At 44.9% G+C, this 19,259-nt stretch overlaps 1 protein-coding gene across 1 annotated transcript in view; it reads right to left on the bottom strand.

Annotated features, from left to right (window-relative positions):
• LOC115470250 (mannose-binding protein-like) overlaps window positions 1–8,143 on the bottom strand; it is a 39,403-nt gene extending 31,260 nt beyond the window's left edge. The window contains exon 1 of the mRNA XM_030203262.1: window positions 7,905–8,143. The gene's annotated coding sequence lies outside the window, so the exon portion shown is untranslated. The remainder of the gene's footprint in view (window positions 1–7,904) is intronic.
• Window positions 8,144–19,259: the final 11,116 nt, after the last annotated feature.

Genomic DNA, 19,259 nt, shown 5'->3' with positions numbered 1-19,259 from the left:
AGGTTAGGGATCTTCAGCTTGGAAAAGAGATGGCTGAGGGGGATATGACTGAGGTCTACAAAATCCTGAGTGGCATAGAATGGGTAAACGTGAATCGATTTTCTACTCTTTCAAAAAGTAAAGACTAGGGGACACTTAAGGGTCATCTTACCAAGCTGCGGTAAAAGGACCCCTGCGGTGACATATACTTTGCTGGTAGCTGTGTAGAGGTAGATTTTGGGTGGAGCATGGGCAGGTTTGCAAATGCACACATCCTATATAATAATTCTCACCTGCAACGTTCTAATGTGCCTGGGACTGTGCCTCCCTCAGAGGTGGTCTGCTAGGCAGGCAGGCACTGACGTTGGTGACATCAGTGACAGCTGATTCCAAAGCAAGGGGAGGAGTAGGGAACTCCTCCACCTGCATGGGAATCAGCTGTCAGTGCGCCGCTCCCTGCCACTGCGGAGCAAGTAGCAGGGAGCGGGGCAACACAGACCCTCCCTCGCCGCATCACCAACCCGCCTCCCCACCCGATGAGCATCAACACCCTGTTTCCCCTCACGCACCTCCCACTGAGTTCCACACTCCGCCCTCCCTCCGATTTCAACACCCCCCCGTGTTACGGCCCCCTGTACCCCCCTTCCGAGACCCTGTCAACCCCCCCTTCTCGCCGAAAACCGTCCCCCGCCACCGTCCAGTACCTCTGCTGATGGGGGACCCCAATCCCCATCAGTCGAAGTCCTGTGCTGGCCTTCGCGGCATTCCTTCTTCAATGATCTTCTGTTCAAGTTCCTCTGCGTACATATGACGTCAGACGCACTCAGAGGAACTTCAACAAAAGATCATTGAGGAAGCAACGCGAAGGCCAGCACAGGACTTCGGCTGATGGGGGTTGGGGTCCCCCATCAGCACAGGTACTCCACGGCGGTGTGGGACGGTTTTCGCCGAGAAGGGGGGACGACAGGGTCGCGGAAGTGGGTTACAGGGGTCCGTAACGCGGTGCGGGGGTGAAAACGGAGGGAGGGCGGAGTCTGGAACAGCAAGGGAGGGTGGGGGATGGTCTTCCTAGCACCCGTTTCCTTCCCTTCAGAAACGGGCATTTTTTTCTAGTAGATTATAAAATGGACTAATTTGTGTGTGGTGACATTTACATCTGCTCTCAAATTGGTGTAAATTTCTGAACCTGTAAGGTAAGTGTAAATTCTGACATTTATGTTAGCATTTGTTAAAGACATATGAAGCATATTTTAGAAAGGATATGTAAAGGAGAATTCAAACATCCAAGATGGGATGAGTGGAATCCCCATACTATTTTAGAAGAGGCTTTTCCAAATATAAAACCTTGTGAAACAGAGAGCAGTGATTTTAGAAAGCTGGATATGGTGAAAATAAACATGCTCTCCCCTCCCCCCACACACATAGACATGGGGGCAGTTTCTAAAATCACTACTTCTGCAAAGGGCCCAAATCCTAGAATCAGTGCCTGCCCCCCCCCCCCCCCCCCACTATGCAGACCCCATCTTCCAGTTTCTCCAACCTACCCAACAACATCTATCTGCCTTCCAGCAAACAGACCCCTCACTCTACATGCTGCCAACAAACATAGCCTTCACCTGATCTCCTGCCAGCAAATAGACCCCTTACCCTCACCCCCACCAGCAAACAGACCCTTATGAACCCTCTGCAATCAAACAGACTAGTCACTTGGAGCCTCCAGCAGCAAAGGAGGTCCTCATTTGTAAGTACAAGTCTGACTTGTGGTAGTTTCCCTCATATTCAGTCTCCCTAAATGCCCATGGCCCTGTCTTGTAACCTTGGGGTAATCTTTGACTCCTCTCTCTCCTTTTCTGCTCACATTCAATAGATTGCCAAAACCTGTCGTTTCTTTCTGTATAACATCAGTAAAATCCGTCCCCTCATCTCTGAGCACTCTACCAAAACCCTTATCCACTCTTATCACCTCTTGTCTTGATTATTGTAACCTACTTCTCACCAGACTCCCTCTTAGCCATCTCTCTCCTCTTCAATCAATCCAAAACTCTGCTGCGCGACTCATTTTCCGCCAAAGTCACTATGCCCACATTAGCCCTCTCCTTAAGTCACTTCACTGGCTCCCTATCTGTTTCTGTATTCAGTTCAAACTTCTCTTATTGACCTATAAGTGCATTCACTCTGTCGCTCCCCAGTACCTCTCCACTCTTGTCTCCCCCTACGTTCCCCCTCGAGTACTCCGTTCTGTGGATAAATCTCTCTTATCTGTCCCTTTCTCCTCTACTGCTAATTCAAGACTCCGTTCCTTTTATCTTGCTGCACCTCACGCCTGGAATAGTCTTCCCGAGCCTGTACGTCTAGCCCCGTCTTTAGCCGTTTTCAAGTCCAAACTCAAAACCCACCTCTTTACCACTGCTTTTGACTCCTAACTCACTTACCCTGTCCTTTATCCTCACCTCTTTATTTCCTTACCCTTAATTGTTCTGTCTGTTTACCTGTCTTATCTAGATTGTAAGCTCTTTGAGCAGGGACTGTCTTTTGTGTATGGTGTACAGCGCTGTGTATGCCTTGTCCAAAGTTGGACTTACATGTCATATCAAAAATGTTCCTTTTAGGGGGTCTTTTAATAAAAATTACCTCAAATCATCTGCAGCAGAGCCCATAGGAATAAAATAGGTCCTGTGGCAGATAACATGCATTAAGCCTTTAATAAAAGACCCCCTTAATGAGCAGTATTTTGTAGGTTAGCACACACTTAACCCCCCCCCCCCCCACTTTATTTCTATACTGTATGCTGGACCATCAAACATGGGAGAGCACTCAGACAACTTCTGGTGTTATCATAAGCAGAGTTGTCCTTTTAAAAATTTCAAACCAGTAATAAAGGCCTGGCTATTTTGCCAAGCATGTAATTTCCCATAGGGCTGTTTGCTGCTAGTACCACTGTTTCCCATACATTCTTTACCTCCCCTCCCTTTTTCTTGTTCCCACATTTACCTTTTTTTGTCTTCATCCCAGTCCCCTTCCTCCCCTACCCTTATTCTGTCCCATTTGTTTGGTTTTGCTTTTGTTGGAATGAATTGCCTTTATTTTCCTTTGAAATATTATTGTTCCCTTTCTTTTTTCTTGACAGTATACGTTTTATTTTTGTTGTAAACCAGTATTTCCCAAGTCCAGTCCTGGAGTTTTCAGGATATCCACAATTAATATGCATGAACTTGATTTGTATACACTGCCTCCATTATATGCAAATCTCTCTCACGAATATTCATTTTGGGTATCTTGAAAACTTGACTTGCTGGGTGCCTCTAGGTCCAGGTTTGGGAACCACTGGTTTAGAACAGTATTTCCCCCCCTCCGAAGGGACACCACCTTGTAAGTGGTGGAGGGGCTTCCGTGTTTCAATGACTCAGAGAGCTATGCTGAAGGGTTACCCATATCAGACAGGCCTCTGAGGAGAAACCAGACAAAGAGTGTCCCAAATTAGGGAGAGGGGAAAGATGGTGACCTGAAGCTCGTACACTCAACGGCCCAGCTGTCCTCTGAAGTTCAGTTTTTGTTCACTTGAAATTTCCTCTCTGCATTGCAGTTGCCTTAACAGAGGAAGGGGACAATGGGGGGTCAGCCGCCGATGACCAGCGTTTTGTCCCCTGTGCAGCAAGTGTGGGACCGCTGTATGACGAGCTGCCCATAGATGATTGGGTTGATGAGTCCTTTGATTAGCGCCGACGAAGGAGCGTCGATGCTCTTGGACCTGGAAACAACTTCATCGCTCAAAAATCATTTAACCACCATGCCCAAAGGAGTGGAGGAGTAAGTCAGGAGTGTATGCTGAAACGGAAGTCGTTTACAGCTGAACCCGTGTCGGCGGTGCTACTCCTAAACCCTTAAGAGCTATCAGCTTGGAGTTTTTGGCTCCCGTGGAGGTTGCATTGAATGTCATCTGGAGGGTGCTCCAGGACCTGACGGTGGTAGAGAATGACTTTGCTTCAGATATAGTCTAGTTAATGAGCCACATGGATAATCTAATCGAATCCTTTGAGAATATACAGCAAATGAAGTTCTACTGAAGTAGGAAACGGTTAAGATTTGAAAATGATAAAAGACCAGAAAAATTTGAACAAAATGAATATTGTTACAGATGATTAATATCAAGATTGTTGTTTTCCCAGAGTTCCGGGTATGACTCCTAATGTTTTTTTTCCTCTGAAATGATTCCTCTTAATATATTAATTCAAAAGGAGTGAAGCCTGTGAAACTGGGATTACTTTAATCAGCGGGAATTGGATTGGAGATTCAAGGGTTTGTATTGTTAAACAATTTCTGGTTTTAAAAGGGAAAAAAATGAAATAAGGTGTATTACTTTCACTAATATTGGATAATAAGTATGTTTCCAATGAAATTGATGGACTATGCACCGTTATGGTCTTGAAGAAACCAACCAGATGATCAATGTGGATTAATGATTTAGATAAATAACTGGGGATAATCAGGTTAATACCACGTTTTCTTTGTTTGCTGTTGTTTAAATTGATCTCCTTGTCTTGTTTCACTCTCCCTATTTATTTTGTGGTCTAAGAAAGAGAAAGATTGTATAAAATCCATTTATCTTGTTGAGATTGTTTTCTTCTAAAATTGTTTTAATGTACAATCATCTCTGTTTTACTGTTTTGCAAGTGATCCTTGTAAAATGAAAAAAAATATAAATAAATGATTAAAAAAAAAAAAGAAAAAAAAAAAAAGAGAACAGTATTTCCCAAGTCCAGTCCTGGAGTACCCCTTGCCAGTCAGGATATCCACAATGAATATGCATGAAATAGATTTGCATATAATGGAGGCAGTGTATACAAATCAAGTTCATGCATAGTCATTGTGGATAGCCTGAAAACCTGACTGGCAAGGGGTACTCCAGGAATGGACTTGGGAAACACTGTAACTGCCTAGGCAGCTTATTTTCGAAGGAGATCGCCAACCATCTTCCAACACAAATCGGGAGATGGCCGGCGATCTAAAGTTGGCCAAATCGATATAATTAAAGGCTGATTTTGGCCAGCTTCTACTGCTTTCTGTTGTGGAGCTGGTCAAACTTCAAGGGAGCGTGTTGGTAGGGTAGTGAATGCGGGACGGAGGCTTGCTCACAAGATGGTTGGCTTCGCCTGATAATGGAAAAAAAGAAAGCCGGCCTTAACGAGCATTTCGCCGGCTTTACTTGGTCCCTTTTTTTTTCCACAACCAAGCTACAAAAAGGAGCCCCAACTGACCAAATGACCACCGGAGGGAATCGGGGATGACCTCCCCTTACGCTCCCAGTGGTCACCAACCCCCTCCCACCCCCCAAAAAATATTTTTTTGCCAGCCTCAAATATCATACCCAGCTCCCTGACAGCAGTATGCAGATCCCTGGAACAGTTTTAGTGGGTGCAGTGCACTTCAGGCAGGTGGACCCAGGCCCATCCCCCCCACCTGTTACACTTGTGGTGGTAAATATTGAGCTCGCCAAACCCCCCAAAACCCACTGTACCCACATGTAGGTGCCCCCCTTCATCCCTACGTGCTATGGTAGTGGTGTACAGTTGTGGGGAGTGGGTTATGGGGGGATTTGGGGGGCTCAGCACACAAGGTAAGGGAGCTATGCACCTGGGAGCTATTTTTGAAGTCCACTGCAGTGCCCCCTAGGGTGCCCAGTTGGTGTCCTGGCATGTCAGGGGGACCAGTGCACTACAAATGCTGGCCCCTCCCACGACCAAGTGGCTTGGATTTGGCCGGGTCTGAGATGGCTGGCTTCGGTTTCCGTTATGGGCAAAAACTGAAGCCGGCCATCTCAAACCTGCCGATCTCAACATTTATGTCGAGATTTGGTTGGCCCCAACCGTATTATTGAAAAAAAGATGGCCGGCCATTTTTTTTTCGAAAATATGGTTGGCTCCGCCCATTTACGGAGCCGGCCCCGGAGATGGCCGGCCCCATTCGATTATGCCCTTCTAGGTCTACTAATGAGTTGAGGCAATATAACAAATAATTTTTAAATAAATAAATAAATAAATATATTTTGTTGCTCAATATCAACATAAATCCAGACTTTCCAGACTATCATATCATTCTTTGTTGAACTGAAACCAAATAATATAGGTTTCATAGAGTGCTCCTAACTATTGCACAGCTCCGACCTGATAGTATATTTCGATGAGACCATCTGTATCAGGGATCTATTTATGAATGTGATCACTAAGGGGTCCTCTTACCAAGCTGTGGTAAAAGAGGGCCTGCAGTGGCATCGGCGCATGGATTTGCTGCATACCAAGGCCTCTTTTACCACAACAAGTAGAAGACTTTTTTCTTTCAAAAAAGGAAATGGCCGTGTGGTACATTAAATACTTGCCGTGCTGCCATTTTCTGGGGGATTCCTTACTGCCTCCTATTTAGGAGGCAGTAAGGGCTCCTACATTACCCCTGTGGTAATTGGAAATGGTGCGTGGCACATACCGAAACTACTGCTGGGCTCCTCTGGTAGCCCGGCAGTAGGGCCAATTTGCCGTAAGCCATTGCCACGGTAGCCCTACCATGGCTTTGTAAAAGAGGCCCTAAATTTTTAAGACACACTCGGGTCCTTTTACTAAGGTGCACTGAAACATGGTCTGCGATAGTGTAGACGCGTGTTTTGGGCACACGCAGAATTATTTTTTAGCACACCTACAAAAACAATGCCTTTTTTTGCCAAAAATGGATGGGCGGTAAAATGAAAATTGCTGCGCGTCCATTTTGGGTCTGAGACCTTCCCGCAAGCCATTGACCTAGCGGTAAGGTCTCAGGTGGTAATAGTCTATGCGCATCAAATTCCACTTGATGCGCGTAGCTGCCGCGTGTCAGAAAATAAAAAATATTTTTCAGACTCGTGTAGTGGATGCGAATCAAAATTGAAATTACCACAAGGGCCTTGTGGTAATCGAGCGGTAACTCCAATTTGGCGTGTGTTGGGTGCGCGTAGGCACCTACTTGGCTTAGTAAAAGGGCCCCACTAATGAATCATGTGCATGAATGCACTAAGAGCCCCTTTTACCAAGCGGCAATACAAGGGACCCTGCAGTGGCTTCGGCGTGTGGGTTTGCCACACACCAAGGCCCCCTTTTACTGCCACCTGGCTGGGACAGGAAATGTCAGTGCGGTAAGTGAAACACTTGCTATACGACCATTTCCTGCTGAAGTCCTTACTGCAGTAGAGGCTCTGGCAGTAGCCCGGCGATAACTGGGCAGCTTACCACTAGGTGCACCCTCCCCCCCACCCCACCCCCCACTCACACTAAAAAAAATATTTGTGGGAAGAAAATGTACAGGAGGGGGCCAAAACTACCACTGGGCTCCCCCCAAGAGCTTGGCAGTTGAACCGGATTGCTGCAGTAGCCCTACAACAGCACAGTAAAAGGGCCTCTAAATTTTTAAGGCACACTAATGAACAACATATACACTAATGAATGCACAGCCCTACTTTTTAATTCAGGCAAAAGTATGTCCGCTTTGGAAGACTGCACATATTTTTAGCTGGGTGAAGGAGGGCAATTCTCAAGCTGTTTATTCATTTAATTTGTCTTCTTCTCCCCACACACATTCAGATTTATCTTGCATCTGATCAAATTGGCACCATGTAAAGGAAAACTGAGAGTAGATAAGAAGATAAACAACCTGGCTTTTGGCATACATTCTACATAACTAATACATGGAACATATTATACATATCAATCCAATAAATTTGAAAAATGCCCCATATGCATCCATCTATCAACGAGTCTCTGCTTGTTATCATTTCTAAATATTTTCAATGTATCTATGCTTGATATCTTCTTTTAACAGGAATAGGCTTAACAAAATACAAGATACAAAATGCAAAATGCAAGTTTACCCATATTAACACATATTTAGAACTTGTTAGTACTTACCTGACCCTAATGTGGCAGTTTGCTTAGTGACAGATTTCCGTGATCATATATACAAATAACTGTAGCATATATGTCCAATTACTATAGTTGTCTTTCTGGGCATAGATTGAAGCTGGCAAAATATAAATCTTCCCTTTTTTTGTTTTTAATTTAAGGATAATCACTTTAGGGTATGATGCAGCATACCACAATCACCATCAAGAACTGAGTAGCGTCTTTTGGAAAGATTTTTTGACATTTATCATTGTCCTCATTGCACTCCATGGATTGCACAACTGTACTTTGAGTTCTAATCTGTGCACATCAGTTGCAGGAGAATTTTCCAGGATTAGTTTATTTTGATTATCTTGGCAACATTTCAATAGGTACATTTCAAAAAGTCAACAAAGTGTTAAATTTAAAAGTAAAAGGCTGCCTTTACACTACGCATTGTAACAAAAAGATTGCAAACACCTATTTCTATGTCTAACTAAAAATGTCATGGATTGTGGTTTCATACAAAGAGAGGCATTTTTGAACGGGGACGACCATCTCTAAGGGTGCCCATCTCTAAGGACGTCCCGGCGAAGGGGCAGGGCAACCCGTATTATCGAAACAAGATGGGCGTCCATCTTTCATTTCGATAATACGGTCGGGGATGCCCAAATCTCAACATTTAGATCGACCTTAGAGATGGGCGACCTCGGTTTTCGCCGATAATGGAAACCGGGGACGCCCATCTCAAAAACGACCAAATCCAAGGCATTTGGTCATGGGAGCAGCCAGCATTCGTAGTGCACTGGTCCCCCTCACATGCCAGGACATCAAACGTGCACCCTAGGGGTCACTGCAGTGGACTTCTCAAATTGCTCCCAAGTCCATAGCCCCCTTCCCTTGTGTGCTGGGCCCCCCCCAAAAAAAATCCACTCCCCACAACTGTACACCACTGCCATAGCGCTTATGGGTGAAGGGGGCAGCTACATGTGGGTACAGTGGGTTTGGGGGGGGGGGGTTGGAGGGATCAACATTTACCACCACAAGTGTAACAGGTAGGGGGGGATGAGTCTGGGTCCGCCTGCCTGAAGTGCACTGCACCCATTAAAAACTGCTCCAGGGACCTGCATACTGCTTTGATGGAGCTGGGTATGACATTTGAGGCTGGCATAGAGGCTGGAAAAAATATTTTTAAAGTTTTTTTTTGGGTGGGAGGGGGTTGGTGACCACTGGGGGAGTAAGGGGAGGTAATCCCCGATTCCATCCAGTGGTCATCTGGTCAGTTCGGGCACCTTTTCGAGACTTGGTCATGAAAAAAAACGGACCAAGTAAAGTCAGCCAAATGCTTGTCAGGGACGCCCTTCTTTTTTCCATTATCGGCCGAGGACGCCCATCTGTTAATCACGCCCCAGTCCCATCTTCACTATGCCTCTGACACGCCCACAGGAACTTTGGTCGTCTACACGACAGAAAGCAGTTGAGGACGCCCCAAATCGGCTTTTGATTATGCCAATTTGGGCGACTTTACGAGAAAGACGCCCATCTCCCGATTTGTGTCGGAAGATGGGCGCCCTTCTCTTTTGAAAATTCACCTGAAAGTGGAATAGCTATGATATCATTAGATTGAACTATAACCAAGATATCATCAATAAAGATCATCCTCAATATGTATCAAACATTTCATATTTTGGTTTAGGATAACATGAAATGAAACTACTTATGTTGGAAAGTCACTGGAAAACTTAGATGATGTGGGACGCAGGGGTCTAACAGAAGAAAAGTTCTGGTGTAGGCCCAGAACAGCCAGGTTCCTTTATAACCACCCCTGGACAGAGAGCTAGGAAGTTGGTTTAGCCAGACTTCTGTAAACGGAACCTGGGAATTACTCATTGGGTAGCTTTGCCCAGAAGAGTTATTCACCTATAAATGCTTACAGGGGCAAGTATACAAGGCTGTGGAAAAGATTGTTTGGGTGCAGGAGTCTGTTGAATGCTTTAGGTGGGACTTTACAATACTAACTAATAAGGGGTCCTTTTACTAAAGTGCACCAAAAACTGTTTTGGGCGCGTGCAGATCCATTTTTCAGCGTGCCTGTAAAAAAGGCCTTTTTAAAATTTTTGCAGAAAATGGACGTGCGGCAAAATAAAAATTGGTGCGCGTCCATTTTGGGTCTGAGACCTAGCCACCAGCCATTGACTTAGCGGTCAGGTCTCACGCGTTAACTGTGTGGTAATCGTCTATGCGCGTAGAATGATGATTACCACCCGGTTTCTGCCACATGCCAGAAAATAAAAATAGTTTTCCGGTGCACAATACAGACGCACATCAAAAATGAAATCACCACAAGGGCCTCGTGGTAGCTGGGTGGTAACTCCAAATTGATGTGCATTGGACACGCGTGGAGGGGCATAATCGAACGCAAACGCCTATCTCCATGGGCGTTTATCTCCGAGAATGGGTCCGTGAAGGGGCGGGCCGAACCGTATTTTCGAAAAAATGGACGTTTTTGAGCTGGGCGTTTGTTTTTTTTTAGCGATAATGGAAACTACTACTACTACTATTTAGCATTTCTATAGCGCTACAAGGCATACGCAGCGCCCAGCTCAAAAACGTCCTAATCCGAGCCATTTGGTCGTGGGAGGGGCCAGGATTCATAGTACATTGGCCCCTGATATGCCAGGACACCAACTGGGCACCCTAGGTCAGTGCGGTGGACTTCAGAAAAAGCTCCCACATGTATAGCTCCCTTACCAAGGGTGCTGAACACCCAACCCCCTCCCCCAAAACCCACAAATGTACAACACTACCATAGCTCTTAGAGGTGAAGGGGGCACCTACATGTGGGTACAGTGGGTTTTGGAGGCCTCCCGTTTACCAGCACAAGTGTTACAGGTGGGGGGGGATGGGCCTGGGTCCGCCTGCCTGAAGTGCACTGCGGTACCCACTAAAAGTGCTCCAGGCCTCTAGGACTTGTTGCTGCTATATAACCTTGGCACACCAGTTGACACCTGAAGACTAATCTCTCCGAAAACGTCCTTTATTGGAATAACCGCGTTTACTCACAGTTAACTGCAGATCAGAGGTTGTGCCCCACTGGCAACGAGTCTTCCTGGTACTGAGATGAGCAGTAGGTCAGAGCTGGCAGAATGCTGTACAATGTCCTCTTTCAATCACATTCAAGGTAAGAACTAAGTTCTGTAACGTGGCTAACACAGGAAAGGGAACTAAAACTGGCTTACAAAAATGGCCACTACCGCATGGACTACAACAGGAAACACAACAGGGCACACTCTGACTCAGTAGGCAGGGGGAAAAGCACCATGGGAGAAGAGCCTACCAACTACCAACATCGTGAGACTGTAACACAAGCTAATGAAATCATGGAGCGCAATACCCTACACCCACCACAATGCAATGCTGATGTGACCCTGTACTGTACCCGAGAGCCACATCTGACCCAGGGAAAGGCTGTGACAGGATCGAACACATTCTGCTGTCATGGAGGTGGGTACGGCATTTGAGGCTGGCATACAAGCTGGAAAAAAAGTTTTTAAAGTGGGCTTTTTTGGGGCACTTTTTTGGGACTTGTTCGTGAGAAAAAAGGGTCCAAAAAAAGTGACCCAAAATCGCGGTCAAAACGCCTTTTTTTTTTGATTATCAGCTAAAGACGCCCATCTCTCCTCAGCTGATAACCATGCCCCAGTCCCGCCTCCACCATGCCTCCGACACGCCCCCATCAACTTTATTCGTTTCCGCGACGGAGTGCAGTTGGAAATGCCCAAAATCGGTTTTCGATTATACTGATTTGGGCGCCTTTGCAAGAAAAACGCCCATCTTCCGATTTGGGTCGAAATATAGGCGTTTTTCTTTTTCGATTATAAGCCGGATAGGCACCTATCTGGCTTAGTAAAAGGGCCCCTAAATGAGGGTTCCAGGCACTGCCAACGACAACTTCAGTTGAAACGGAAAGGCAGAAAGTGGAGTAACAAAGCCAAGCCATTCATTCACCTTGATATAGCATCTGAATATGCTTTACTTTCCCCCAAGATATAAAAAAGGATAAATAGCAAATGAATGATCAATGTTAACTGCAACACGATCACTATAAATATTCAAAATATACTCACTGTAGGAAAGAAGGGATCATAGACATATGAAAGACCACTTTTAATATTTAAAAGGTTTTAATAAATGTGTAGGAAGGTCAAATTTTCCATAGAAAGGGGAATTCCCAACAAAGGGCCATGATATGAAGAGAGGAAGGTACAAAGGAAACACAAGATAATTCTTTCCAGAAAGAATGGTGGATGCCTGGAGTAGCTTATTGACAAAGGTAGAGGACAGTGAAATTAACAAAAATTTAAACCTGTTTGAAATATCTATAGGGTCGAGCGATAAGAACAGATAGCATGTAATACAGGTGGGGTAGAAGTGAAAGTTGGATGAAAGGAAAGGGGAAGATTTAATTGTTTGTTCAGGATTATAAACTCTGGAAGGCCAAAGACAGAAAAACAGAAGGCCAGTGGCCAGAAAGCATAAATACAACTGCATCAAGCTTGGTTAAACCCTTACACAGTGGTGGTGCATTAGGCTTCTATGGTAAAATAATAATGACCATGGAATTACCTGTAGAATGTGATCTGACCATCAGGTCTGCATAGAGGTGGATATTATATTCTTCTTGCATCAAAAAGCAAGGTGGAGGGTTGGGTTGGGTGGGGGGAGGAGCAATTTATTGATGTACAACTCTTATTGTGTTATTTGATGGGGGTTATATTTCTTCTGTTTTACATGTAATGGGGAGGGAGAAATTTTTTGTGTTAAAATGTGGAGGTAGTTTAATGTGTTATTACTGCTACTTTGTAGTTGGGGATTGGACTATAGGGATGGAATACTTTTCAGCTGTTGTGATATTCAGCTTTGTAATTGTTCGTGTTTTGCTCAGGGCTTTTTTTGAGGGGGTACTTGGGGGTACTGAGTACCGGCACCTTTTCCATTGTTTGCTAAAATTGACCCATGGACCCCAAGTTTTAATGAAAAAACTCAGGCTCTACACATCAATTCTGCCTTGTCATACGTTCTGTGACTGGCTGCAGGGGGCCTGGCTATTGTGGGATGGGTTCCACAGTGATCACCCCATCTTTGAAGGGTGGTCAAGCATTTGAGTACTGGCACCTTTTTTGCTAGAAAAAAATGCACTGGTTTTGCTTTCATCGTGAATTGAGAACAGATGATCAAAATTATCTGTTTTGCCCTATGTAGTATTGTTTCATTAAAAAAACCCTCTGAAAATATATAACCCTAACAGTGATGGACAGTTGCATCACACTTCCAAGAAGGGCTGGAGTAATCAGTAAGGAGTAATCATGGTTACAACCCAAACATTAATGAGTGGGGGAGACTAGATATTTTTGGACAATTGCCTCACAGTAGCTGTGTGAATGCCAGAAAAGACAGTAGCAAGAAATGGTATCGACATCTCTACAGTGGAGTGATCAAACCCCTTTCAAATGTGTAGGACAAAATGAATATTAATGAGTAAAGCTGGTGATAGTCAACAGAGTCAGTAACTTGTAGAGTGTAGATTCTGCTGTCTCAAGTAGGACCATGATTCCAAAGGGACAACACCAAAACTTGAGTTTGGAAGGGTTTTGACCAGTCCACTGCACAGTGGACTATACTAGTTTTGGAGTTATCTCTGTGGACTCAGAATCCTATATGCAGTGGTTTAGCCAGGAATTTTCAATAGGGAGTTCATCTCATGCTGCATTTCCCTCCCTTCTCCCTTCCATTGTATCTCTCCCTTCCCTTCCTAACTCCACAAAACTCTCATAATTCCCTCCCTCTCCCGGCTCCCCCCCCACCCTGTACCTTAAAATCACCTCCAATCTACACCCATGCATCACTAGTGACAGTTGCACTCATAGGCTGCCTGTGGCCTACACCAGGGTTTTCTCTCTGAACCGTCCTACCCCCTTCAGAAAACTGGAAGTTGCATCAGAAGGGATGGGATGGTTTCGAGAGAAAGCCCTGGTGCAGACTGCAAGCAGCCTATGAGTGCCGGTGCTGCTGCCCAGGTGAAGACTGGAGGTGATTTTAAGACATGGGCCGGGGGAAAGTGGGGAGAGGGAGGGAATTACCAGAACTTTGTGGGGCTGGGAAGGGAAGGGAGAGATGCGGAGAGAGGGATTGACGCACCTTGAATGGATATGACACTGCCTACATGAGATAGCTGAACCTGTTGGATATCACTCCTATGAATATTTATTTTGTCATGTACTCTTGAATTAATAAAGATTGATTATCATTTCAGTTTGTATTGTATTAACAGTTTTCATTGTTACTGTAATAGAGAACCATCTCTTTATCTATTGATGCGTTATCATTGCTAGTTTTTACTGCCAAACTGAGTCAGTTAGATGCACTGGGTAAAAATCTACTCCTGCCGAGTTGCAAAATATAGCTGTATAGGCATCAATATTAAGTTGCTCACAAAAAGGGCATTATGAAAAAGTGTGGTTGGATTGGACAAGGACATATCAGCCTACTTCTGAATTTAAAATCCTTCATCTTGGACTGAGACCTGAGCTTGGAAGAGTGGGAAGGTTCTTTGGGGAGATGCTTTGAGACAAGGTAATCATAATAAGCCAGAGGAATGCCTCAAAAAAGTGGGTGATGCTGATTTAGGGTGGACATGGTGGGGTGGGGGTAAAAAGTGGTCTTTTCCCTATGGCAGGTTTTGAGGAGAGAGAAAATCCCTATGTTGACAAATGAAAGAGTAGATAGCACAGCATGGGGGGGGGGGGGGGGGGGGGGGGATGAATTACAGTTTTATTGTACAGCATAAAATTTTAATACCTTGCTACATTTTTACCCTTTACCAGATCCACGGTAAATAATGAATATGAAGAATATAGCTCACTATTTTCCATATGTACTTTGATGTGCTAGGAACCATCTTAACTTGCATGTTAAGAAGCCTGCATAACATGCTATTAATTTTACCATGTGCAAACAGCCCTTAATGTGCATGTTACATTTTATTGTATAGATTTTATTATCTTTAAAATCAAATTAAACATTTTTCATTGTTGTATCAGTCTGCTTCATTTATAAGGCATATTCTATAGAGGTTTTTACAGATTAAGGGCTCTTTTTACTAAGGTGAACTAATGGATTTAGCATGCACTAACGATTATTGTGCGCTAAATGCTAAGCCCATTTGATTTCTGTGGCCTTCTTAGCATTTAATGTGTGCTAAATCCATTAGCGTACCTTAGTAAAAGAAGCCCTAATTGGCATATTAATTGCTTAAAATAATCATTGAGAACATGAACATATTGGGCTAGATTCAATATATGGTGCCATAAAAATTGGCACTAAAAAACAAATTACGCCTAGGCATATTCTATAAACTGCACCTAACTTTAGGTACAGTTTATAGAACACACCTAGGGCCCAACCTTGCAACTAAATCTAGTCGCAAGAATTTATGCCAAGCAAAACTTGGTGTAAATTCTGACAACTAAGGGCTCCTTTTACTAAGTGGCGGTAAGCAATACAGGATGTACCGCTGGACTACCGCAGCAGCCCGGTGGTATTTCCCACCCCTAGCATGCAGTCATTTCTGGCGCTAGAAAACCTTTTTTTACTTTTGTAGTGCCGTAGTGTACCCGGCAGTAATTGGGCAGTGCCGTGTGCTGCCCGGTTACCACCAGGTTAACGCGGAGCCCTTACCGCCACCTCAATGGGTGGTGGTAAGGGATCCCTCCCCAAAATGGCCGAGCGGCAAGTGCATTACTTGCTACATGGCCATTTCCTGTAGGAAAGCGAGACTTCCCTTTTACCAGCTACGGTAAAAGGGGGTATCGGCGTATATGTAAAACATATGCTGATGCCAGCACCTGCCCCCTTTTGCCACAGCTTGGTAAAAGGGACCCTAACTTAGGTGTGGATCTGGTGAATTCTATAACAGTGCACATAATTTTTAGGAATGTCCAAGAACCATGCATTCCACACCCATAGCCACACCCCCTTTTTTAGCAGCACGTATTAGAATTTACATGCATCGTGATATAGAATGCATCTAGCAAGTTGTGCATGTAAATTCTAATTAAAGCCAATTAGCAGGGCCGGTCTTAGCAAGTGCGGGGCCCTATGCAGACCAATTTGGTGGGGCCCCATCCTAGCCCCACCCCTGCCCTAGCCCCGCCCCTACCCCAGCTCCACCCCAATTGATAAGATTATTCAATTTTTAGAAAATGTTTTATGAAATTTCAAATAAAGACAAATGAAGCTAAACTTGTACAGAAAAACTGATTGAAATAATAAGCACAATGCTATCATGAACCCCCCTCCCCAGAAATTATTCAGTTTAAGTCCACTACAATTAGTAGTTCCAATTCTCATAACCACGGGGGGTCAGAGATGCGGACACACAATCTCTCCACTGCAAAACACTATACACAAACTTGTGCAAAAACACACTCATAACCTTACCAAACCATAACAGCACTAATTCCAAGGACAGGACGAGCTACAACCTTATGCTTGGAAAGGCAGAACTGTAATTACACCAGGCTCTAAAACACCAATACACTACCCCTTGAAAAAAAAAAGGGCTGCAAATACTACACGCTAGCAGGATACTGTACCTTGATCACACATTAAAAACACATGGCACAACAAATATGAAGGCAAAATACTGAACTGGAAAGTTACCTCATGAAGTCAGACTCAGCATGCAGCAATACTAGAAAAATTGAAACTTACATGCAAAATATCACAGATGCACATTTCTAAAAGCTGACATATTCCAATTAATAAATTCTGAATAAAATACTTTTTTTCTACCTTTGTTGTCTGATCATTTAGTTTTTCTATTCGCTTTGGTCCCAGTGTCTTCTGTTTTATGCAGTGTCTTCTTTCCATTTGATATTTTTTCTCTCACCATGTCCACCATCCTCCTGTGTCCTTATGTGTTCTGTCTACCATCTGTAGCCCTGTCCCTATCCTTTCTCCAGTTTCAGCATCTGCCTTCAAAGTGTTCCGATCCAGGACTTAAATTCAGCAATTTACCCTCCATCCATATCCAGCATTTCTCCTCTCTCCCCTCCCCTCCATTTCCAGCAATTTCTCCTCTCCCTGGGCCCTGCCCTCCCATCCATGTCCATCCTTGGCCGTCTCTGCCCTTCCCTCCTCCATCCACATCCAGCAATTCTCCTCTCTCCCCTCCCCTCCATTTCCAGCAATTTCTCCTTTCCCTGGGCCCTGTCCGCCCATCCACGTCCATCCTTGGCCCTCTCTGCCGTTCCCTCCTCCATCCACATCCAGCAATTCTCTCTCCCCTCCCCTCCATTTCCAGCAATTTCTCCTCTCCCTGGGCCCTGGCCTCCCATCCATGTCCATCCTTGGCCCTCTCTGCTGTTCCCTCCTCCATCCACATCCAGCAATTCTCCTCTCTCCCCTCCTCTCCATTTCCAGCAATTTCTCCTCTCCCTGGGCCCTGCCCTCCCATCCATCCATGCCCATCTGTCCCCTGCCCTCTCCATTCATCCCTATTCAGCAATGCCCCTCTCTCCCTGAGCCCTATCCTCCCATGCCCATCTGTCCCCTGCCCCCTCCATTCATCCCTATCCAGCAGCAATTCCCCTCTCTCCCTTCCATGAACCCTGCCCTCCTATCCATGCTCCTCTCTCCCCTGCCCCAACTGCCCGCCCTCTTTTCCCCCCAAGATCCTTTCCTTTTTTTTTCTTTTAAATTTACCTCCGTCCGGCAGCACAGGCGCAGCGTCAGCCGTCAGTGAAGGAGGTGGCGCTCTCGAGTCCCGACGTCTCTGGCCTTCCCTTCGCTCAGGGGCCCGCCTTCTTCTGATGTCATATCCTTGACATCAGAAGAAGGCGGAACCCTGAGTGAAGGGAAGGGGGAAGGCTCGAGACGTCGGGACTCGGGAGCGCCGCCTCCTTCACTGACGCTGCGCTGCCGGACGGAGGTAAAAAATTTAAAAAGAAGGTAAATTTAAATAGGGAATCGGGAGCGGAGGAGGCTGACTGAGGCGTGCCGCGCGGGGCCCTATGCGGCCGTCTCGGTCGCCTCGGCTTAAGACCGGCCCTGCCAATTAGTGTCAATAATTGGTTGTTAGCATCCAATTATTGGCGCTGATTGACTCGTTAAGATATTTAAGTTGCACGCGCAATGGTGAATATGACCAGAATTGCGTGCACAATTCAAATCGCACTATATAGAATTTGGGGGATTAGGACTGAAATCAAGAACAATGATCTAAAATGATTATAAGAATACTGAAGTGATGAGCAAATGTTTTATTTAGCTTAAAGTACTTTACAAGTGCATAATAATCTGAATTTGAACAAGACTTTTTTATTGAAACAGGAGTAAACACACTTATCCCTCTGTTTACTAAGCTGCACTAATGGCTGCCATGCGCTAATGCCGACACAGCCCATTGCAGCAGCCGCTAGTGCGGCTTAGTAAACGGGGGGGGGGGGGGGGTAAACATTTAGGGGGAGTTTATTAAGCTGTGAGAAAATATGGCATTTTACTGCAGCTTAGTTTATTGTGGGAGTCGTTAACCTGCAGTAACTCAGTACGCAGGTTAGCGACTTCCATGGCGAATGATTTATTTATTTGGATTTATTTACCGCCTTTTTGAAGGAATTCACTCAAGGTGGTATACAGCAAGAATAAGTCACAAATATGCAATACATAATTATAGCAGTAAAAATATTCAAACAACAATACAACATATGGCATAATATGCTACATTACAACGACAACACAATATGTAATAAAACATTTTCTTAGATAGCTTAGAGTATAAGCAAAGATGGAACAGTAATAGGAGTAAGAAAATAAGGGGATTAATTTAAAGAAAGTTATGGATCAACGGGGTCAGCCTGATGCTCCAGGGAATCCTTCTTTAAAATGACCACATGGCTAAAATATGATCACATCCCTCTTCCCTCCATCCCCCCTGAAGAACCCCCCCTGAACAGACCCATTCTAAAGAAAACCTCTATAGACCTACCCCCATAGGTCCGTCCAGGCCTACCTTTGTCAAGTACTGGTGTCCTAACCACTGCTCACTTGCCCTGTACCCTTTTATCCCCACCTCTTTAATTCCCTTACCTCTTAGTTGTTCTGTCTGTTTGCCTGTCCTATTTAGATTGTGAGCTCTTTGAGCAGGGACTGTCTTTTCATGTATGGTGTACAGCGCTGCATATGCCTTGTAGCGCTATAGAAGTGATAAGTAGTAGTAGTAACTCAAGGAGGTCTGGGGCAGAAGAGATCAACAGATGTTTCTGCCCCTACAAAATGCACTGATGGCCCCTAGCGGTAGTCTTGCTGTACTACTACTAGGGG

The sequence above is a fragment of the Microcaecilia unicolor genome, chromosome 5 (genome assembly GCF_901765095.1).
Source record: "Microcaecilia unicolor chromosome 5, aMicUni1.1, whole genome shotgun sequence".
Taxonomy (NCBI): Eukaryota; Metazoa; Chordata; class Amphibia; order Gymnophiona; family Siphonopidae; genus Microcaecilia; species Microcaecilia unicolor.
Note: the sequence above shows the minus strand (reverse complement) of the source record. Positions and strands in the feature narration are given on the sequence as shown.